Source organism: Nicotiana attenuata, unplaced genomic scaffold, assembly GCF_001879085.1.
Source record: "Nicotiana attenuata strain UT unplaced genomic scaffold, NIATTr2, whole genome shotgun sequence".
Taxonomy (NCBI): Eukaryota; Viridiplantae; Streptophyta; class Magnoliopsida; order Solanales; family Solanaceae; genus Nicotiana; species Nicotiana attenuata.
This window is the reverse complement of record NW_017670414.1, coordinates 217896-225544: the sequence shown is the minus strand read 5'-3', so window position 1 is coordinate 225544 and position 7649 is coordinate 217896.

The window sequence follows — 7649 nt, the reverse complement described above, 5'->3', positions numbered from 1 at the left end:
GGAGACGCACTTCCTAGTCCAAGTCCTTTAAGCTCACTCGTAGGAGACGCACTTCCTATTTTGAATCATTCTATTAGGAGACGCACTTCCTAATCTGAACCACCAGTCCTAGGAGATGCACTTCCTAGTCCAAGTCTGTTGACCTCATTCGTAGGAGACGCAATTCCTAGTTTGAGCCATTCCAATAGGAGATGCACATCCTAATCTGAACTACCAATCCTAGGAGACGCACTTCCTAGTTTGAGTCATTCTAATAGGAGACGCACTTCCTAGTTTGAGCTATTCCAATAGGAGACGCACTTCCTAATCTGAACCACCAGTCCTAGGAGATGCACTTCCTAGTCCAAGTCTGTTGACCTCATTCGTGGGAGACGCAGTTCCTAGTTTGAGCCATTCCAATAGGAGACGCACATCCTAATCTGAACTACTAATCCTAGGAGACGCACTTCCTAATATGAACCATTGATCCTAGGAGACGCACTTCCTAGTCCAAACCTTTAAACCTCATTCGTAAGAGACGCACTCCCTAGTTTGAACCATTCCAATAGGAGACACACTTCCTAGTCTGAACCATCAATCCTAAGAGACGCACTTCCTAGTACAAGTCCCTCAACCTCACTCATAGGAGACGCACATCCTAATCTGAACCATCAATCCTAGGAGACGCACTTCCTAGTCCAAGCCCGTAGGAGACGCACTTCCTAGTTTGAATCATTCCATCAGGAGACGCACTTCCTAATCCGAACCATCAAACCTAGGAGATGCACTTCCTAGTCCAAGCCCGTAGGAGACGCACTTCCTAGTTTGAATCATTCCATTAGGAGACACACTTCCTAATCTGAACCATCAGTCCTAGGAGACGCACTTCCTAGTCCAAACTTTTCAACAGGTGATGCACTTCCTAGTTTGAGCAATTCCAATAGGAGACGCACTTCCTAATATGAATCATTAATCCTAGGAGACGCACTTCCTAGTCCAAACCTTTCAACCAATCCTAGGAGACGCACTTCCTAGTTTGAGTCATTCCATTAGGAGACGCACTTCCTAATCTAAACCATCAAATCCTAGGAGATGCACTTCCTAGTACAAGTCTTGCAACCTCATTCCAATAGGAGACGCACTTCCTAATCTAAACCATCAAATCCAAGGAGATGCACTTCCTAGTCCAAACCTTTCAACCTCATTCGTAGGCGACACACTTCCTAGCTTGAGTCAACTCTGTTCATTCTAATAGGAGAAGCACTTCCTAATATGAATCATTAATCCTAGGAGATGCAATTCCTAGTTCGAGTCCTTTAATCTCGCAGTCATTCCAATGCCACCCATGGGAGATGCACCTCTTAGTCTAAGTTTTATCAGTTTCTACTCCTAAGAGAAGCACATTCGATTCGGAGTCTTCAGTATCATTTTTTTCATATTTCAAATAAAATAAGCTGATCTGCAGCTTTACCCAATAACTCGCAAAATTTTCTCAGTGCCAAACTGGGGCAGAAAATTTTGTTCGTCTTTGATGGCTTTGCAGGACCCACCGTAGAGCACAGGTCATGACGATCAAAGCTTGCCGTTTCAGTTATCATCAGAAGAAAAAAGTCTTTCGATCATAGTTTAGTTGGAGTTAACTTTTACAATCTGTCAATAACCCAGCTTCTGAAGATTCGTCATCTCAATTTCGGATCAGGAAAGCAGGCACTGAGATTGAGTCATAATCTTTTCTTCAAAGAGCATCAAGATCCAAACTAAGTTCAACACAAACAAGCAAGTCAAGAATCAAGATTTGACTCCAGAAGACACATAGATAGGAATTTTGTAACTCTTAGTTTGCATACATATATAGTTCTCTCTCTCTCTCTCTTCCTTTTGATGTAAGAAGTAAATAACAGAAACAGCAACAACAGCAGCAACAGTCTTAACTCCAGTGCCTGGTAGTCCCAGCTACCAAATTTTCCAGAACTACACTGACCCGATTCTTTTATAGCCAAGAATATGTAGGGAACCTCGGAAGCTAGGCCCGGTCACCTTTTTTTTTCTTCAAAAATTGCTTCCATTGGAGTGATATGTGAGCAAAAATTAGCTATGGCATTCACTTCTCTTTGCACGAAAAAACTCTTCACGTTCTCGAGCAAAGGGGGGTAGCTGTGAATACCTAATTTTTGCACTATTTTAACACCTCCTAAAGTTATTAGTGTTTTGTTATTTTAATTATTTTTCTAAAATTTTGTGTCTTTAATTGCATATTTTCTATCATAAAAATACCAAAAAATAATAGTTATTCCTTCATTTGTGCATTTTAGGAATCAACTAACTTTCTAATTGGTGAATCAATCTAGTTAATTGACCATTTGAATAAGTTATTTAATTAATTTATTTATTTGTGTAAATTTAGTGTAATAAGTAGGATTAAGGAAGAAATTTGGTCAAATTTAAAAGAAAAAGTGGCCAAGAGTGCAAGATAAAGGGCTTCCATTGAAAGGATCCGAAACTACGTAGTTTTACCTCAAAACTACGTTGTTTCATTAAATGAATCAAGATTTAATCTTAGCCACTCATCATCACATGATCCAACGGTCCTGATTAATCTCCCACCCTTGGTATTTAAAGCCTAATTTGGCCAAATTTTGCCCCCATTTTGCTTTATTTCCCTTTCTTCTTCCCCTCTCCTCACTCTCTCATCACTTTCTCTTCTCTCTCCCAGGTCCGCCCATCGCTGCCGGCCGAAAATCGCCGCCGCTGGCGGCCAACCCCCAATCAACCCCAAAATTTCACCATCTCTTCCCCTCTTCCTCCTCTTTCTACCTATACCACTCATATCCTCCAAATCTCCACCAATCTCCATAGATCTACTAAAATCCGAAAAAAAACCCTAGCCGCCATCTACCACCTCCAAACCCCATAAAAATCATACCACCGGCCTCCTCTCACTCTCCTCTTCTCCATTCCACGCCCCAAAACCTTCCAAACCCCTCGAAAATCCGACAAGTTTTGGCCAGCCACCACCGACCACCCTACTGCCGCCGCTTCGACCGCCGCCCAGCTTCCGTCTAGCAAAATACGACCCCTTAGTCTCTCTTTCTCTTTGACACAGTGCTGGACTCAACTTGGTTCGCCATAGTTCGTGTTTTTTTTCCCAGCATTTGTCATCGAGAAAAAGAGGCGTGGATGTCGATTCGCCATCTAATTGTGTGGTATTACTGATTCGGAGCCCGAGCGTTTAGGTAAAATGCCAATCCCTTGTTCATCGATTTTAGTTTCTCCTTTATTGTCTGATTTTTAGATCTTTAGTTTAGTTTAAGTTTTGTTAGTTTTTCTTTTCTAAATTGTGTTAGTCATATGTTCAGTTTCTTTCATAACTGCAGTTTGGTTGTGCTCGTTAACTATTCTCTTAATTCTTGTATTAGCTCTATTCGGTTTTTGATTCATGTGATGAATTTGATTGAAGTTCGAATTAGCAAGTTAGTTTGGTATTGTTGTTGATAAAATCAGAAAATTAGATGGGTTTGATCAAAATAGGATGCTAGTAGCCTACTTTTGACTAGTAGGGTGGCTGAAATGATATTTTTCTCCTTGCTTGTGCTATAGCAGATTTTCAGGCTGTCTTTTTACCTTTTGGACAGCCCTTGAATAGTGTTTAGCACACAAAGTCAGTCCCTTTTTGGACAAATTTTTGGTTGACCAAAATCTGCCCAAAAAGTGGTTTTCTTTGCCTACTTAAGGGCTTCCCTTTCCTCATTTAAAAAAGGGGGGACTCCATCACACTTCCATACATCTTTAGAATTGCTTGAACACACAAAAACATAAAATATTTCAGTAGTTGAACACATGAAAAGTAAGCTGAAAATCATGAGTTTTGGTTGAGTCTTAGAGTGCAAAATCTTTCAAAAACATATAAGAGTCTTAGAGTTTGATTCTTGAGTTCCTTCTCCAAAAGAATCACTACTTTTAGTGAGATTTCTGGGCTGTTTTAACACGGATTCACTGCTGTTTCGTTGATGTTTCTGCTGTCTTTGTTGCTGATTTTTTGCCCTTTCACTACTGAATTTTATCTTGTTACAAATCAGGTAACCCTTGAACCTTTGTATTACAGATTCTCGATATCGAATGACTGAAGACATGGATCTCTCATGGCTCTTTGAATTTGTTGATGTACTTTTACATGAAATGGATGTTATTCAGTTTGTTATTCATGTTTTAAGTATATGCTAGAATCCTAGAAGTTAGTTAAGTCACTCAAGTTCCCTTTACATTCAAAGTTGTTTACTCGGTTAAGGAAAATATAAAGATCTCATTTTTAACCATGTTTGTTTAATTGGAATTTTGTGATTTACTTCCAAGGTTCATGTATTAATGATTTGTAGCTTCAAATGTCATAGTCAACATAATGTCTCCATGATAGTTGAGTTTTCTTCTCTTTAGCATTAAAAGCATTATTGGTTTGCTGATTTTATGCTTAGTAGCAGCCGTAATTTTGAGTTTCGACTAAATAGTCCAGATGTTTATGTTGCTAATGGGTGTGTAGCCTGATTAGTGCCATGTTGGTATATATGAGTAGAAATATTAGTTGGCCCTTAAGAAATAGTTGTTTAAAAATATAAAATAGATAAAAAATAATATTGGGTAGTGGGTTTGCAAAGTAGAAATAAAAGAATTTTTGGGCTGAAATACTAGGCCAGCGTGATTAAGTTCAAGCTATTTTAATGGAAGGTTCATCTCCCTTTAGTAATTTCAGTAGGCCCATATCTTCTTAATAAGCTGCTGGGCCTTTTGTAAATAATTTCAGCAGCCCAATACCAAGTGTATTTTCATAGCTGGCCCATTTTCACTTGCTAACAAGGCTGATCCAACTTTCAACACCATGTTTGTCTCACAATTAATTTTTAATAAAAAATTAGTTTCTCCACTACAAATTAAAATAATTTAATCGCTTTCTTAATTAATTAATATAAGCGCTAGGCAATTAGTAGGCGCGCTTTAACTCACGGAATCACTTGCGTAGCGTGATGTTTTAACATTCGATAAATTAATTCAATAATCTCATACCATCCCATTAGTTTCAGCTAATTCTTAATTTAGTTAATCTTTTGTTAAAATCGCGGATTCGCTTGCGTAGCGCGGTTATGACAAAAATCAAATAAAATTCATCTCGGTCGTACATTCTCCTGCGTGGTGCGGTCAGGACAATTTTATTAAAATCTTTCTATAATAATTATAATAATAAAAGCGGACATAGGTAAAACTTGAAAACCAAATAAAATTACAGTTTTATCCAAATTAATTCAAGCCAAGTTTAAGTCAATAAAAGCGACCGTGCTAGAACCACGGGACTCGGGGAATGCCTTACACGTTCTCCCCGGTCAACAGAATTTCTTACCCGAACTTTATTTTCGCGGACCGATAATAATAGAGTCAAACCTTGCTTTGACTAGGGATTCAAATAAAAAGCTGACTTGGAACACCCAAAAAATCAATTCCAAGTGGCAACTCTGTAAACAAAATAATCCTTATTCAAGTTTGTCACTTTAATTGGAAAAACTCTTTAACCCACTCACAATCCATAACACATATATATCTTTCGGGGGTAGAAAAGAGGGTGTGACAATAAATGCTAAGATCCATGAGGTTGACCAAGCAACAATACCATCCTTGTATCATTCTTCTTCTACTTTGTTTAAATTCATTTCGTTTTATTTTTTGGGTAACATTAGCCATTCATATACATATATTCTATGCATGTAACTGAGAGTAAGATGAATAGATTATAAAAAGATCAAGAGAAAAGCGAAGTTATGGAATTAAAAGATGTAGCAGTTGCAGAAACTATCAAAGATGGTGATGAAGAAGAAGTAAACCCTTCCCTACTGATAAAGAGCTTGTTGGGTTTTATCTAAGGCGCAAAGTTGAAAACAAAAGAATAAACATCGAACTCACAGGGGCGGCTCAACAACGTCCGAGGCCTAAAGCAAAATCTTAATAAGAGGCCTTACACACACACACACACACACACACACACACACACACACACATATATATATATATATATATGCTTACCTCGAAAATACGAGTAACAATTAAATTTGATTTGCGATTTTAAAGATACGTGATTTAATTCAATACCAATTAATAATCAAGAAGTATGAAGTAGAAATTATAGAAATAAGTGAATCAAACCAGTGTTGTTTAGCAGTATCGACCTCGAGCTCAAGTGACCCGAGATGGACCAAGAACAATAATATAAGAACAGTAAAGAGAAAGACAGTTCTGATGAACAATGAGCCAGAAAAAGTAAGATAGTATATTCTTTGCCAATGATTGGATGATGTTATAAATGATTGGGGTGCCCCTTTTTATACTAAAGAAACCCTAAATAAGGTACATTTCTTTTTACAGTAAGGAATATTATTGGTACAGCTGTCTAACCGCCTAGTACGGAATCGTACAATTCAATTCCAGAATTTGCGCCATGATCTTGGGGACGTGGCAGGAATCTTGCTCATTCCATTAGAAATCCATAATGGCATTATTTCGAGGTCGAGCATACTCGGCTTTGGTATTCATCGCACTCCGATCCTCGGGCCTTGCATCCTATCTTCGAGCTCGAGTCTGATCCATCGAGCTCGAACTCGACCTTGCCTGAACTCGTACTTAAGGCGATCCGTCGAGCCTATAGATCGAAGGTATACGATTTTGACCGTATACAGATAGTCCCCGAGTTTCTTAGAGTAGGTCGATAAGAAACGATTTGATCTTCGATGCTCCGACGCCTCGGTCCTAATGTCAATGTCGTGATGTCAGCGGCCGAAGTGATTGAAACATCGCTTTTGTGCAGTTCCCAAAGTCATTAACTGGAGGTAGCTGACGGTCGGCTATTTGGTTTCCCCAATACGCTTAAGTGACTTCTATAAATAGGCCAACTTCACAATTTTTGCAAACTTTATTTCTCTAATCGTTTTCAAAATCTCATTAGCTCCTTCAACCTCCCTGAGTTCATCCTTGTCTTTAACTTGCCCTTACTTCATCATCAACCCTTTCTCTTTGAATTTCTACACCATAATGGCTAAAACATCTAAATATGTTCCCCAAAAAGAAAAAGCATCTTCATCATCGCGACCGGCCAAAAGTTAAAGGGTGGTGCCACCTCGTATCGAGGAGTGTATTCCCCCGCCGTGTGAAACAACCTCCGATTTCAAAATCGAGAAACCTGTACCGACACCAGGCCGATGTGAGCCCATGTCTCGATACATTTGTTTGATAACCAAAGATGAGCTCTAGCAAGTGAAAAAGGACTGCAACTGGGAGAACAAAGACATAGTGATCCCTTCCCCTGAAGAGGACATCATTACTCACAAAGCAGGCTACTTAAGCGTGTTCACCTACCCATTCACGCTGGGCCCTGTCGATCCAGCTCTGGGTCCCATTGGTCCAGTTATTCTTGATTTTCACCAACAATACCAAGTGACGCTTGTCCAGATATATCCTTTATTCTGGCGCATCGTCAATTTGATCAGATTCTTCTCGAAACAGGTCGAGGGAATTCCTTTTAACCTCAATCATCTGATCAGGCTATACGGTCCTTGTCTCTATTGAGGTGGCTTGATAAAGCTGCAACGCCGATCCACGAAATCTTTCTTCTACAGCATCGATGAAGACAAAGATCG